Genomic DNA, 16,292 nt, shown 5'->3' with positions numbered 1-16,292 from the left:
AGAATTTCATTTGTAACAAATAGCCAGGTTATGCTGATGCTGGCCCAGGAACCATATTTTGAGAACCACTCCTCCAGAGTTGTAGGCTATAGACGTCCTAGGTCATGAGGATTATGACCTCCGTCCCCTGTGGCATGAACTTCTACCAAATGCACGCATTTCTGGGCATGTGTATGTATGTGCACAGAAATGTTGAGCAGAAATGCATATACTTTCCCTTCCTGCCTAAAAATGCTTCAATATATCTGTCCTTGAGAACAAAGATTCTTTGTCATAAGTCGCCACTTTGATCAGTTCAGGTTATTCTACTTTAAAAGGACTATTCCATAATGACACACCTACACATGCTATAGCCATACAGCCACTCTAAGTTTCCCACCCATTAGTATGGGCCCTAGAATTATTTTCCTCCATTGCAAATGAAACGAACCACATACAAAAAAAACTATTTTTTCACCCATAATAATCTTGAAATGTATCACCCATCTTTAAAGCCTAAACTATTGTCCTTATTACTAAAATGTTCAAAGGCTGACAATCTAAGTAGAATAAGAAGAGATAAAAAAAAGAAGGAATGGACTTCTCTAAGCCTTCGAGAGACTTATTCTTTGGCCTCCAAAATGACCAAGAATTATCTCAATTTTTTTTTTTTTTTTTTTTAGTTCACATGAGCCAGTGTCGATCATCCTATGGCATTGCCAAAGTAGTTTTTCTTTATAAAATCTATTCCATTTCATTTTCAGTTAGTTGTCAAACCTCCCTGGAGGTACATGTTCTCAGTTCATTTATTCTGTGAAATTTTGCATCACATTTTCTCCTGTTTTCTCTGTAGTCTCCTGATATCTTCACAGTTTCTGTATAAAAAACAATAACAAAAACGCACACTAATGTAGAAATGATTTACATGATCTTTTTCTTTACTTGGATCCAATGTGTATCCCTCAGGTGTATCTATGTAAGTAGTTGTGGGTTTTTTGACATGCTTACTACTTCCAGGGGCTCAAATACAATTTTTTTTTAAAAATATCTCAGTCATGGTGTATTCTCTTTTGTTTCTACATTTTTCACTGAACTTTAAAATGATTACAAAGTCAGCAATTATCTCAAGGTTTCTATTTATTATGGAGTCTAATTTCCTCAGGGTTTTTCTTGTGGAGTCACTTCCATAAATGCCCAAATTCTTTTCTCCAGGTACTTCTAACACAAAGTAATTTTCTACAGCCCTTTGCATTATCTTGATGACTTTTCAGATCACACACAAGCAAGGGCGCCTGTGTGTGTGTGTGTCTGTCTGACAGAGAGGCGGAGATAGGATGAAACTATGGGCTCTGGTATCTGCTTCTCTTCTCTTTTTGATACACTAGCCCTCAGGGGAAGCTCTGCCCAGGGGCACTAAGCTATTACATTTAGCATCCCTGGGGGACTTCACTTCAGAAAGAACATGAACACCTATAGATTTTTTTCACATGATTACGGCCTAACACTTAACTATTCTGATAAGCTAAGAAACTTAAAAATGTCACATGAAGGCAAAGTAATGCATCTGAGCCTAGTTTTCAGAACCAAATGGACCCAGGATTACATGACAGCCTGTCATTCACTAGCTCTATGACACTGAGTAAGCTACATCTCTCTGAGCCTCAGTTTTCTTAGAAATCAAATGGAGGACTCTGAGGGCAATTAAATAAGATAATACATAAAAGCACTGGGAACAGGGCGCCTGAGTGGCTCAGCTGGTTAAGCATCTGACTTCAGCTCGGATCATAATCTCACAGTTCATGAGTTTGAGCCCCACACTGGGCTCTGTGCTGACAGCTCAGAGCCGGGAGCCTGCTTCGGATTCTGTGTCTCCCTCTCTCTCTGCCCTTCCCCTGCTCACACTCTGTCTCTTTCTCTCTCAAAAATAAATAAACATTTAAAAATAAAAAAAAAAAAGCACTGGGAACAAATTATATGTTCCAAAAGGCAAGTGCACACGCTGCCTCTTTCAAGCACGTGTGCCCAAAAAACTACACTTCTCAAACATTAAATATGTATATACTGTTTCACATTTTTAACACCTGTTACTCTGCACATCGTCTATCCTTAACTCATGAATGACATAATTAGATCAAGTATTAGAGCTCTTACACCAATATAAAAAGAATAAATTAATTCTTATTGTGTATCTACTTTGTACTAGACTGTAGACTATTTCATCCTATAAACATTACATAGGGATAGGATAGGGTAGGGATTAAGTCCCCCCTTTCTATTGAAAAAGGAGCTAAATTCAGAGAAGTAAAGTAACTCACCAAGAACAGAGCTGGTAAGTGGCAAAGCCAGTCCCAGAACAGATAGGATATGTCCACTGTGTGTCCACAATGTAGCCTGGTGAAGATATGCCTCCAGAGATAGCTGGCTTAGGTTCAAATCTGTGCTCTGGCCTAGGTTAGTTGTGCTATTAGGGGTAATAGTATAATTTACATTTTCTCACTGGCAAAACAGGATTTAAAATAGTATCACGTTCCCAGGGCTTCTGTGAGGATTAAATGTGTTAATTTCTCTAAAACTCTGAGCATAATGATGTCTGGCACATAGCAAGGGCCGGATAAGTAATATCTATTAGCAATTTTACAAAGTGCAAAAATAGGTCACGTCTTCTGCAGGTCAGAACAAATGTGAGTCAGATTTTTAAAAAATAAACAAGCAAACAAAAAAAAAAACCCTCACATTTTTACATGAAGCACTTTTCTTTAGATTTCTAATATCTTCTGCCCAGAAGGTAGGAGATTAATCAAATGTAGCTCCTGATTTCAGATCAGAACTAAGGTAAGGTCTTCCAAAAACAGCATTCTACCTCCCTTACCTCTCCTTTCCGTATCATGAGGAGAGACTTATCTGGGAAACATACCAAAGATAGTGGGCAATCATCACAGGGTTTTTGAGCAAGGAGATAGAAGAATTGGGTTCTAGAGAGAGTCTTAGACTTTGGTCTTCAACTGGAGGTGATTTTGACCACAGGGATACTTGGCAATTTCTGAGATAGTCTATATGGTGCTACTGGCATCTAGTGGGTAGAGGCCAGGCACACTGCCACACCCCCTACAATGCAAAGCACAGCTCCACCAACCACAACAAAGAATCATGTGGTCCAAAACAGCAAAGTGACAAGGCTGAGAAACTCTGATCTAAAAGATGGAGGAAGAGTGGCTTCATGGAGGGAGAAATAAAAGAGGAGAGGAAACCAGTAATGCAGCTATTGCAATAACCCAGAGCGAAAATGACGAACCTAGAAATACAGGTGACAAAATGCAGGAAGGAGGTGGACAGGAGGGAGATTAACAAAACAGAATTGGCATTACTTGGTGAATACTTAGCTGGAACAGGTGTACTAGTTTGCTAGGACTGCCAAAGACTGGGTGGCTTTAAAAACAGAAATTTATTCTTTCACAGTTCTGGAGCCAAGAAGCCCAAGGTCAAGGTGTAGGCAGATTAAGTTTCCTCAGCAGCCTCTCTCCTTGGCTTGCGGACGGCCACCTTCACGTGGTCTTTTCACTATTTGCGTGCATCCCTGGTGTCTCCCTGTGTGTCTAAATTTCTGCTTCTTATAAGGACGCCATTCTGGTTGGATTAGGGCCTGCCCTAACAGCCTTGTTTTAACTTAATCATCACTTTAAAAGTCCTATCTTCATACACAGTCACATTCAGAGAACTGGGGCTTAGAACTTCCACCCTATGAACTGGGGAGGGAAGTAGGGAGGGACACAATTCAGCCCACAACAGCAAGTAAAGAAGGAAGAACAGTTAAAAAGGGCTTTGGTGACTGGAGGAACCATTACCAAGAAATTCAGTTATTGGGGCACATGGCTGGTTCAGTCGGTTGAGTGTCCAACTCTTGATTTCAGCTCAGGCATAATCTCAAGGTCATGGGATCCAGCCCCAGGTCTGGATCCCTGCTGGGCATTGGAGCCTGATTAAGATTCTCTCTCTCTCCCTCTGCTCCCCTGCCCCACTCAAGCTCTCTTGTGCTCTCTCTCTCAAAAAAATAAAATAAAATTCAGTTATCTAATAGTAACAAATCAATTCAAAACTCAGTGGCTAGAAATAACATCAATGTATTATTTCTCATGATTCTGTTTTTTGGTCGATTCTTCTGTTCACACAGCACTGACTGGGGCAGTGGGTTAACTGGATGATACAAATGGCCTCATTCACATGCTGGCAGTTAATACTAGCCATTAGTGGGGAGCTCAACTATATCTACAGGGTTGGGGCCTCAAAAGGATCTCTCCATGTGGTTATTTGGTCTTTCTCATAGAACAGTGACCGGCTTACAAAAAAGATCATTCCAAAAAGACACGACCCAATGTGCAAGTGCTTATCAAGCTGCTGCTTACATCATACTGGTCAATGTCCTATTGCTCAAGCTAATCACATGGACAAGCCCAGAGTCCATGTGAGGGGGGGAATCATACAAGGAATGCTGGAAGAGATAGTCCACTGGGGACACCAAATTAACAGGCTACTACAAGCCCTCAGGCCATCCTGTCTCATCTCTGTGATACCACCCTGCACATTTCCCAACATGTATTCATTTACATTACCATCTTCCCCAGTAGACCACACTCCTCAATGACCAGGACTGTGTTGTGTTTATCAAATCCCTCATCACAGTACCTGAAATAAAATAGGCATTCTACTAATACTCAGTGAATCATAGAAAGAGATGGAGAAAAGAAAGTAGAAATGGGAAGAGAAAGACAGGCAAGGTAACTCAAGTATTCCCATGCCTTTTACTTCTGAGTCTGATAATTTAATGTGTCAACTCGACAATATCATGAAGTGCCCAGCTATCTGACTAAACATTATTTCTGGGTGTGTCTGTGAAGATGGTTCCAGATGAAATTAGCATTTAAATGAGTGGACTCACAAAGAAGTTCTCTCCAGTGTAGATGGGCACCATCCAACCCTTTGAGGTCCTAAATAGAAGAAAAAGGTGGAAGGAGGAAGAACTCAGCCCTGCCTGCCTGATTGCTTGAGCTGGAACCTCCATCTTCTCCTGCCCTCAGGGCTCCTGGCTCTCAGGACTTCTGACTTGAACTAAATTACACCACCAGCTTTCCTGGGTCTTCAGCTTACAGACAGTATATAGTAAGACTTCTTAGCCTCCATAACTGTGTGAGCAAATTCCTCATAAATAAACCTCTTCCTCTTTCCATATACATTCTATTGGTCCATTTCTCTAGAGAACTCAAGTACACTGAGGTAGAAAGAAATGACAAATTATTTGGTCTTTAGTTCCTCCTTTTTCAAAAGGTAAAATCCCAGTTTGTATCCTAAGAAAATATGGAGAAAAAAACTGCCAAACTCATTTGGATCAAAACAGGTGACTAGCTGTGAGGCTTAGAGAATACTCATCCACTTCTATGATCCAAAACTATTTTACTCAAAAAACTAGTGTGAAAATATTCAACCAAATATGATCCAAACTACCAACCACTAAGAGTTGTTAGAAGCTAAGCACACACAGTCCCAGGGTGAAAGCCAAAAATTTCTTGCTTTGGGAAGAATTTCTTTATAGAATAAAGCTCCTGGCACTTAACACTTTGTTGTCAGCCAGAGTCTGCCCATGGGGAAAACACCTGGAGGCTGTGTCTATAATGAATAAGATCTGAAGCCTCTGATTTATAATTTCAAACAGAGAATTCACTAAATCCAACCTTCAGCCTCCTTTCTTTCTGATCATTTTCCACTTCCAACTATTTTTTACATGCTGGTGACACTCAGGTCTTCATCTCAAACCCAGATATCTCTTCTCAGCTCCAGACTCGTCCTATCCTCTGTAACCCTACTTTCTGCAGGACATATTAATCTGAAGGACCCACAGGAAGCTCAAATCCAGCAAATCCAGAATTTAGCTCAACACACACACCATCACCCCAAACCAGCCCTTCCTCCTATATTCCTAATCATATTCAATGGCATGACTACCCAGACAACTAAACTAGAAATCTGTGAGCCATACCAAGCTCCTCTCCTCTGCTCCTACCCTGACACAACTGGTAATTCCTACAATTTTTAAATCTTAATTCAGTCCCTCTTCATCTCTTGCCAGGGATGTTGCAAGAGCCAGACAACTGGTCTCCTTGCCTTTAATCTTGCCCCTCTCCATTCCTTCCCCTATACCACAGCCAGACGATTCTTCTAAAACTAAAACCCATTCTGATTACTCTCTGCTTAAAATTTTGCAATGGCTCTCCCAATCTCACAAAATAAAGTCTACATTCCTTTAAGCCTGGAAGTTTCTGGGAATTGGCTTCTTCTTGCTTCAGCTGTCCCTTATGCTTTGCTGTCCCATCCACATTCTCCAAAAACTTCATACAGGTTCAGATTTCAGGAGGGTTTGTTTTTACTATCATTATTTCTTCTATGAGGAAAAGTTTCCTCCCTTTACCTGACTCTACTTATTCTTCAAGATTCAGCACAGGAACACAAGTCACAATGGACCCCGTGCTCTCTCCTAAGCCCTCCAGCACACATCCCACCATGTTGTATGTGTGTTTCACCAAGTGTCTGTCTTCCTCACCTGGCTGTATGTTCCCCAGAGGCAGAGATCATGTGATATTATTCATCTCTGTGTACCCACAGCTCAATAAATATCACTTCAGTTTTATGGAAACAATGTCATTGTTATGACACCACACTTTGCAGGTGTGCAGCCAGTCACAGCTGCCAAAGCTTAACAAGTGGGAAAGGAACGCATCCCACAAAACTCCTCCTCCACTGCCTGGAGAAAAAAAAAAAAAAAAAAAAAAAAAAAAAAAAAAAAAAAAAAAAGCCACAAGCAGAATCCCATCTGGCAGGGCTTCATAAAGTGATTCCACACAATAATCAGCCTCTTTCTTAGGCTCGAAGAGAGTTTTTCTTTTTTTCCTGGATTTAAAAGAGTGCCATTTGTCCTTTTCATTAAGTCACCTTTTACTTGATTGAGACTTGAAAATGTTTCCCCAAAACTCACACCATAATGTCATCATATGTTATAAAATGTTGTCAGGGAAAGAGTTTCTCTATGCCTTTCAGGCATAAAGACTCTTGCACATCACTTACCTGGAAACGCATTACTCTTCACCTACCTCCACCCGCCCCCCACCTCTAAGTGGCAAACTCCTAGTTTTCCTCTAAGACCAAGGATCTTAACTCTGAGACACCCTCCCTCAGCTTTCAAAACTGATCTCTCCTTCCACTGTGCACAATGTGCAGTACTGCAAGTGTCTGTTTGTCTGTCTTGTAAATGATATGACCAACTCCCTGAGACCACAGACAGGGCTCTGTTCATCTTTGGATCCCCATTCCTTTTTACGGTGCCTAGAGTATATAGGAAACCCTACTAAAGGGTGTTTGAACTAATGAATAAATGAATTGGTGAATAAATAATCTGATGAAGATGGTAGAAAGATTCCTGATAAATGTAAATGTTCAAAGTCTTTCAAAAGACTTGAAAGAAAGAGGAATTAATATAAGAAGTAACATATTTATAAATATACTTGTATTAAATTTATTCTCTGAGGTGGTTAGGATTAGGATTGAATAGAGACTCTTATTTTGCCCCTTTCAGGATAATGTTAAGAACAATAAAACTAAAAGTTGGGATTCCCACGTTGGAATTTCAGTTCTGTAACTGGCCATGGCTGCAGCTAGGAGCGCATCACTGAACTTAATTTCCTCACCAATCGGATGAGCATGTGATGTTTCATATTCGCCAAATTATTTCCTGCTGTACACATCTGTAAGCTCCTCATCCTACGGCTCCTCCCACCCACTCCAGTTCCCACCCATATAACCCACACATCCCAGACTTTAACGCTCTGTCACCACTTCCCACACACACGTCCCATTGGTCTCTGCTCCATCTGCTTGATGGGGCGTATGGCGAAGCCCACTCTCCCAATCCACCAGCACCATGAGTCCTGCCACTCTTGTAATCACCTCCTACTTCAGGTCCAAGGAGCTGTCTGCTCACCTTCTTCAAAAAGTTCCTCAAGATATTTTCCTCCCAGAAATTCAGATTTACCCTGGACTATGCTCTACACATGTGAAGGTGTGTAAGTGTGTAACAGTAATACTCATCATTAGTACCTCCTAATCTTTAAAAGTTCTACCTGCATTCATCATCCCACTTACTTTTCTCAATAACCTATAATTCAGTTAATAAAATTCAAAATCTTTCAGGAAACTGAGTGTTTAAGTGGTTTTCCCAGAATCACACACTTAGTTTATGGAAGAATGGGGATTTGTTCTCAGGTGGTCTGGCTCCAGTTCTGTGTTCTTTCCACTCTTTCCAGAATGTCTGTCACGACAGAAATTATATATACAGAACTAAAACCAAACTCTTTGTATACAGTGGGTAGCAAATTCTGTTTAATCATTTGATTAATTTGTGACAGTCTCTACAATGTCAAGGCAAGCCCTCCAGGAGAGGCATAAGATGGTTTGACTGCCAAAAGTCTACAAAGCAGCCAGTAGAGAGAAATAAGCCCTGAAGCAGCAAGACCAGCTGGTGAGGATGCTTGGAGGTGACACTCAGGAAGGAGCCACAGAAAAAAGAATCCCCTGTCTCCATGGTACTGAAACACAGTCTTGTATTTCCATGAACTTGAAATGCTCCTCTAGCTTTAGATCTTTGCACATATTCATCTTCTGCCTGGAATCTTTCCTAACCTACTCTCTTTTTCTCTGGACAATTTCTACTCACTCTTCAAGACTAGGGTCAAGTTCAAACCCTCTACAGAGTTTTTCCTGAGCAGCCTAGGCTGGCCCTGTGCCATTCCTCTGAGTTCCTATGTGTCCCCGCCCCCCATACCATCATGCAATTAACTCAGTTCTGACACTAACTGGTGATAGTGTCAGATCACCCAGGTTAAAGTCTCAGCCCCATAAGACTGCCTCCCCCTGCTTCTCTGCCACCTCAGATGCCAGCTGCCACGCCAGATTGTTACCCGTGCTTCTGACCAATTGCCTACACATACACCCAGAGGTTCCCACCCTCCGCCCCCAGGGTTTGATTAATTTGCTAGAGTGGCTCTTGGAACTCATAAAAACATTTACTTATGTTTACCAGTCTAGTAGAAAAGGATATAACTCAAGAACACCCAGGTGGAAGAGATGAGTAAGGCATGGTGTATAAAAAGGAGCACAGAGTTTCTATGTTCTCTGGATACACCACTCTCCCTGAATTTCCACGTGTCCACCAACCTGAAAGCTCTCTGAACTCTGTCCTTATGGGATTTTATGGAAGCTTCATTACACAGGCATGATTGATTAAATCATTGGCCATTGGTGATTAAATTCAAACTCCAGCTCCTCTCCCCTCCCTAGAGGTCAGGGGGGTGAAACTAAAATTTCCAACATTCTAATCACCTGGTTGGTTTCCCTGGCAACAAAGCCCCATCCTTAAGTTACCTAAGGGCTTTCCAAAGGTCACCTTATTAACATAAGCTCAAAAGATACCTTTATTACTCCCATTACTTAGGAAATTCCAAGCATTTTAGGGGCTCTGTGTCAGAAATGGGCATGAAGACCAAATATATAAATATTTTTTATGTTTTTATATATATAATATATGCTATATATATAATATATATTAAAATATTTATATTTTATATATATTTTTATATATAAATATATATATAAACATATATATATGTCTATATGTTATATATATATATATTTATAAATATATTTATATAAATATATAAGTCTTCTTATAGATTATAATACCAGAGCTTCCCTAGCCACTTGTGCCTCCCTCTATCATAACACTTCTCACCCCACACTGTAATTGTCAGCTATTCTGTCTTTTTTTCCACTGGACCTTGTGTTCCATGAGAGTAGGGGAAATTTCATATTCAACTGAAATTTCATATTCAATTTCATACACCAGATTCTGTCTGAATGACTGGGACATATTAGGTGCTCAGGGTATGTCTGTGAATGAATGAATGAATGAATGAATGAATAAAAGATTTAAATCCCACACAAGGGTTGTTTTCTCTCTCTGCAAATGCTCCTCTGCTTACAGAACCCTTCCAACCTCAGCAGACAAGGAGAATGAGTTTTACAGCCAGCATATTTGCAGAGACCAATGTGTCCTCCAAGATGTCTACAATTTCTAGTTTGCTCTTTTGTGTAACAGAAAACAGCAATGTCAATAGCAAAAGATTAAGCAGCATGCCAGCCAACGAAATATATATATTTCAGAGACAGACTCAGAGGTTGAGACAGATGGAAAGATGGAGAAGAAGAGTATGAAACCACTTACTAGTCCAAAATGGTTTGGTATGCATCGTGGAAAAGTGTAAGGCACAGAAGTAATTGAGAGGAGTTCAAAGATTTACAGTAAGATAAAGAAATAGAAGACCCCAGTCGAACCATGTCATAAACAAATGTGTTTCTAGCCAGTTTCACACTAAAGAGTGTTAAATAGTTAAAAGCATCACCACACTCTAGGGGAAATTATATATTATTTGTAATATTCCTTAAATATGTACACACAAGATATTCCTTTACAATAATTAAATTATAGTAATTAAAGCATAAGATAATTTAATTATAGATAATATGTACCATTATGTCAAGGAAGTTCTCTACTTATTGCCTGTTGCCTTTTTAAAACATCAATTTAAAGAGCTCTTCGGGAACTTTTAAGAAGAAAGGCATAGAAGGATTAGATACAACAGTGCTGGTTATTTTCTTGTTACCCTGAGGAAGTAGCACAGAGAAGCAGCAACTCTGACAGAATGGAGCCTGAACAGAATCATCCCCCATGAGGATGGGCACCCTGCCTCTTCACAGCAGTGTCCTATGGGCACAGGTGGCCGGGTCAGGTCAGTTACATGAGCAGCTACTCTAAGCTCGGGAATTCAGACACACTTTCAAGCCACTGGAGCTGCCACGTAGGGGTGGGAGCTTGGTTGCCAGGAAGAAAACATGCACACTAATGGGGCCTGATTGTTTTCATAGCGTGAAAGGGAGCTCTTATCCCTGTTTTGCAGAGTAGGTCATTTGATCCTGATTGATAAAGTCATCTGATTTCAATCTCTTGACTTCTCCATCCTAACATCAACCCTACCTCCTCTGGATTTGGTGTTATCACCTTTCTGAGCTTTTTACTCCTTACTTCCTCTTTTTACTCCACTTTCTTTAAAAATAGTCTTGCCTTCTTTTCCAGCTTCAAACTTATAAATTCCCTGCTTTTTTCCCTGGCCCATATTTTACCAGGTCTGTCTTTCCAGATCCTTCCGGAGAAAGTGTTCAGTAATAACACAATCAAGAGAACTTTACCAGACTAATATAGAGTGATCAGAGGTGGGACTCAAGTAAAAACTTACACACTTTTCTGTCTTGTTAACAAAATCAAAAATGGCACCCAAAAGTATTAACATAATCATTATATAGAGAATAAGCAGGTCTAAATCTTGAATAAGAGCCCTCACAGTAATTCAAATGTTCCTAAAGAACTGAATAGGTAGCATTTTTCTCATTGAAATAGAGGGACAAGCTGGGTCATGTGTCAGTTGAAAATTTGTATTCAATTTTTCCTTGTTCATACTATTGCCAGAGGAACTGTCAAAAGACAATCTCCTATTTCACAAGGAAATGGCTTATCAATTTCCCCAGAAAATCTGTTCCCCTGAGTGCTTTCACCAAAATTCCAATGTCTTGCAGTTGTGGAACTGTGGAATCAAAAGGGAATCTGAAGAAGCTCTTGACAGGAGGCTCTTGACTCTTCACGGACCCATCGGAGAGTGTGCTGAATGGTACAGAGCTTTGCCCTAGAAAAGTGCCCCTACATACAGTATCTTGCATACAGACCAGCCCACCAAAGGCCATGCACCCCAAATCAAACAGATCTAATCTGATCATCTAACCCAACCACCATCTTATTTAGATAAAGATAGCAAGTGTTGACTTTGCTAAAGTAACGTATCACCCTGTCTACTTTCTTCTCATCACACGGCATGACCTCTCAATGCAAACTGCAGCAATGAGTGCAATCTGAATGGGAAATGGGTATTTGAAGGACAAAACCTCAGTTATGAATATAGGGCTGTAGTTTGATAGAAGATTACAGATCACACTTCAAGTAAATCATTAAAATGAAGCTATCATAATAATATAATTATTGAACATCTACTATACAACAGGCAACACGCAAAATATACTTCATTAATCCCCATCACTACCCTACCACAGTTATAAAGCTTGTTCTATGGAGGGGCTGAATGATGTACCACAATCACACAGGCTATAAGTGACAGAACCTGGGTGTGACCCCAGAACGTGGCACCAGTGTCGATGCGCGGAACCACATTGTGATACTGCTCTGTCACAAGCAGCATCTGCAAAACAAATATAAATGAAGATAGATTTTTTGTAACGAGGTATCTCTTTATTCCTGTCAAGAATCTACAGGGACTCAATTTAAGCAAGGCGTGTTCTCTAGCTTGCAGTAATGAATAGTTAAGAATGGTTCGCAATTAACCAATCAATTTTTCGTATCTTAATCCATGCTCTTCAAGGGCTTCAAATTACTTGGAAGTGTTCTCTCAAGCATTTTAAACATTTCTCCCTATAATCTCATTTACACCATTCATTTCTAAAACGTGTAAGAAATTGTTTTACTTGACTGAAGTTTTCATTTCCCCAATACTAGTAACTAAATGAATAGGAATCATCGTTGGCTTCTTCTTCTTCTTTTTTTTTTTTAAGAGTAAAAAAGGGTCTTACAGATCATTTAGTCTGACCCACCCATTTTATAAGGAGGAAACAGAGCCTGGATATATTAAAGGTAATTTTTAGGAAGCACTCATAGCCGGTTAGACTCACAGGACTAAGACACAGTCCTGCTTCCCTATAGCAGGCCTGCGCCCTATCCCACGTCCCACCGCAGCCATCCAAGGCGTTAAATTTTTCCCAAGGATTACTTCATTCTTTTCAAATGAAAAACAAACTCAATAATATTAGAATTTTTTTAAAGAAGTTGAAATTGCAACTTGAGTGGTAAATTTGCTGGCAATAAAAAATGTACTATCCTCTACTTTTTTTTTTTTACAATATATGAAACGTGTAGTTTTTGCAAGGCTTAGCTACTGTATCAACCATCTTTCCTCACACTTTAAAATGGGAATTTCAAAACATTGTCTTAAATAAAATTGAAAAACAACAGAAATGGAAACATTTGCCAGCATACCATGAAATCTCTCAACTAAAACTTCAAAATGAGAAGCAGGGTGGATGGAAATTAAACCTCCCCTCTGCCCGGCTTCCCTGACACTCTGCCCAGCCTCCCCAGCACTTGACCCCCTGGATGCTTGGAGCCAATCAGTTTCAGGCAGGTGGAGACAGAATGCACATCTCTCAGGGCCAAAGGAGCCAAGCCCTGAGCCAGATACTTTGCAAGAAGCTTCATTCTCTACTCACAGCACCTGTCACACCCACTTCTCAGGTAATTACACTGAGGCTCAGAGATGAAGGAACGTGTCCAAATCTCAGCTGCAGTATTTGAGAGGTAGAACAGGGACTTGAGCTTAGACAGGCCTTTCTCAGTGGGTGTGCTCTTTTCACACACACACACACACACACACACACACACACACACACACAAAACAATGCCACCTAGGATGGATAAAGAAGTGACACATATACATACAATGGAATATTACTCAGCCATAAAAAGAATGAAATCTTGCCATTTGCAACAACATGGATGGATCTGGAGGGTATAATGCTAAGTGAAAGAAGTCACTCAGAGAAAGACAAATACCGTATGATTTCACCCATAGGTGGAATTTAAGAAACGAAACAAAGAAAAATAGAGACAAAGCAAAAAACAAACTCATAATTATAGAGAACAAATGGATAATTACCAAAGGGGAGGTGGGGGGATGGGTGAAATGGGTGATGGGGAATAAAGAAAACACTTATCATGATGAGCACTGAGTATGTATAGAATTGTTGAATCACTATATTGTACACCTGAAATTAATATAACGCTGTATGTTAACTATACTGGAATTAAAATAATAAAACAAATACCACCTAGGTATTGTGGACAACTGTCTGCCTTCAAGAACTCTAAATATGGGTGAAAGTACAAAACTAGGTAAATAAAATGAAAAAAACGCAGATACAAATATAAATAAAGTTATTGAGAGGTGATTTTTACCCCTAAAATGACAACACAAAATGCTAAGTGTAAAATACGCAAAAGCCCGGTAAATATTTACAGAAAGTGGGAAGAAAGGAGCGAGGGAGGGAAGAAGGAAGACAGGGAGGTCGTCTCCTTCCTTGTCATTCAAAATGTGGTCCAAGGATCAGCAGCAAGAGCATCATCTGAAGGCTGTTAGAAGCACAGACTCTGAGGCCCTGGCACAGACCTACTGAGTCAGAATCTGCATTCCAACAAACCCACCAGGTGACGTGTATGCACAGGAAAATCTTAGCAGGATGGTCTATATTAAGCATCAAAGAGCAAACACCATTGGAACTCCAGAAAGGAAAAAAGCAGGGGTGATCGGAGAAGGCAACTTGAACACAGAACTTGGATTCGTCTTCCTTGAGATTGTGGGTGGGATTCCTATGAGGTGTTTAGAATTCCCTGGGGAAGCAAGAGAAATGCATGAGAAAGAGCAGGTGCATAGGAAGCAAAGAGGGTGCAGGATGAAGAAAGCAAATCATCCTGCCCAAGGTGAAGGGCACCTGGAGAAGAATGTTTGGAATTTTCCTTTTGTATTTTTACTATGTCCTAGGTTCACATATTCCCACAAGGAGTGTTCCAATTTGGGGAAAGAAAGAAAATTGTTAAAATAAAATAGGTACATTTGGCATCTGGAAAAGATGGGTGCTCTTGGGGAGTAACAGACAGCTGGAATCTTCTAAGACATATGTGCTGACTCTGTCACCCGAGACCCGTCTGCAGAATGCGCAACCTCAGTATGCCCCGTGAAGCAGGGGGCAGCCACATGCTGGGCTCCTGCTGCCCATGGGGGCACCACACTTGATAGAGCTTTTTTATATTTTGCAGGTTTTATTGGCGTCAAGAAGTTCTGCATGCAGTATCAGTCTGTTGAGTGGTGTTGCTACCATATAAAGTAGGCAGCATATGGTCACTGATTTGCTGAGGGTTAACTTGTCCCAATGCCTTTCTCTAGACAAAGCAAATTCCATCCAAAAAAAAAAAAGGCTGAGTCCCTATGGCCCTAGTGATTTGCTGTGATCATTAAATGCTAATCATCCAGAAATCCAATGCATATATGGCCTTAGAAATGAGCCCTGACTCTCTGCATCTAGGACAATCCATTTGTTCATGCAATAGACATTTACTGGCATTGACCTCAAGTCAGGGGTTTGCCATCCACTGTGGATTTAGGGAGAGGAAAAAATGACCCCTGAATTCAAGTAACTTACAGCTACCTTGCAGACAACCAAGCAATTAAAATCCTATGAAAAGTTTGCTAAAAAGGGGAAAGTCCGATCTTTGCAACTTGGAAATAGCAGCAGCCCCCTCAGAAACTATGTGAGGTAACAAGTATTTGTTGTTTTAAGGAGCTAGATTTCCTTGGGGGTGGGGGTAATTTGTTACAGAGCTATAAATAATCAATACACCGTGAAACTAATGAGGCTTAAATTTCAGGGCTCCTCACTTGCCTTGACCTCTTCCAAAATCCTAAGATGAGGGGGAGGGCATCCCCAAGCCTTAAGGTCAAGGGGAGGGGGCCCTCCAGCAATACGCTCACAAGGTCACAAGTTTTTGTAAATATGCAAATTTAAGATCCCGGATTTTGTGATGTTTGAGACATTTGTTAGAAGGTTTAAAATTGTAATTAGTTGTGCTTTTTTAATTCAATCTAAACAGACATCAACTTTTATAGTGAAATGAATATATAAATATGCAAATACACACACATATGAGACATGGTGCATATGAGGTGTGTGATGTGCTTAGTGAGATGTGTGTTCGATACTACACATAAACAGGATATTAGTTGGATAACTAAATACATTTCATTTCCCGGTGTGGATGAATCCAGAGCCACCCAAGCAATCTTGCCTCACACCTCCTTCCATCCCTTTCTTGTGCCACCTCCAGACAGAGCTCTGCCCCTTACCGACTTCTCCAAGGGATTCAGTCTCACCAAACAACGTGTGATTCTCTAGTGTTTCAGGAGACACTGGCTGCATCATGAGAACAAGATCACACTGCAGCCCTCTAAGATACTCCATCACCACATGGCTAACTTTCTTTTAGGTCC

This window comes from Panthera pardus, unplaced genomic scaffold (genome assembly GCF_024362965.1).
Source record: "Panthera pardus isolate Hobbes unplaced genomic scaffold, ASM2436296v1 HiC_scaffold_26, whole genome shotgun sequence".
Lineage (NCBI taxonomy): Eukaryota > Metazoa > Chordata > Mammalia > Carnivora > Felidae > Panthera > Panthera pardus.
This window is presented reverse-complemented; position numbering follows the sequence as displayed.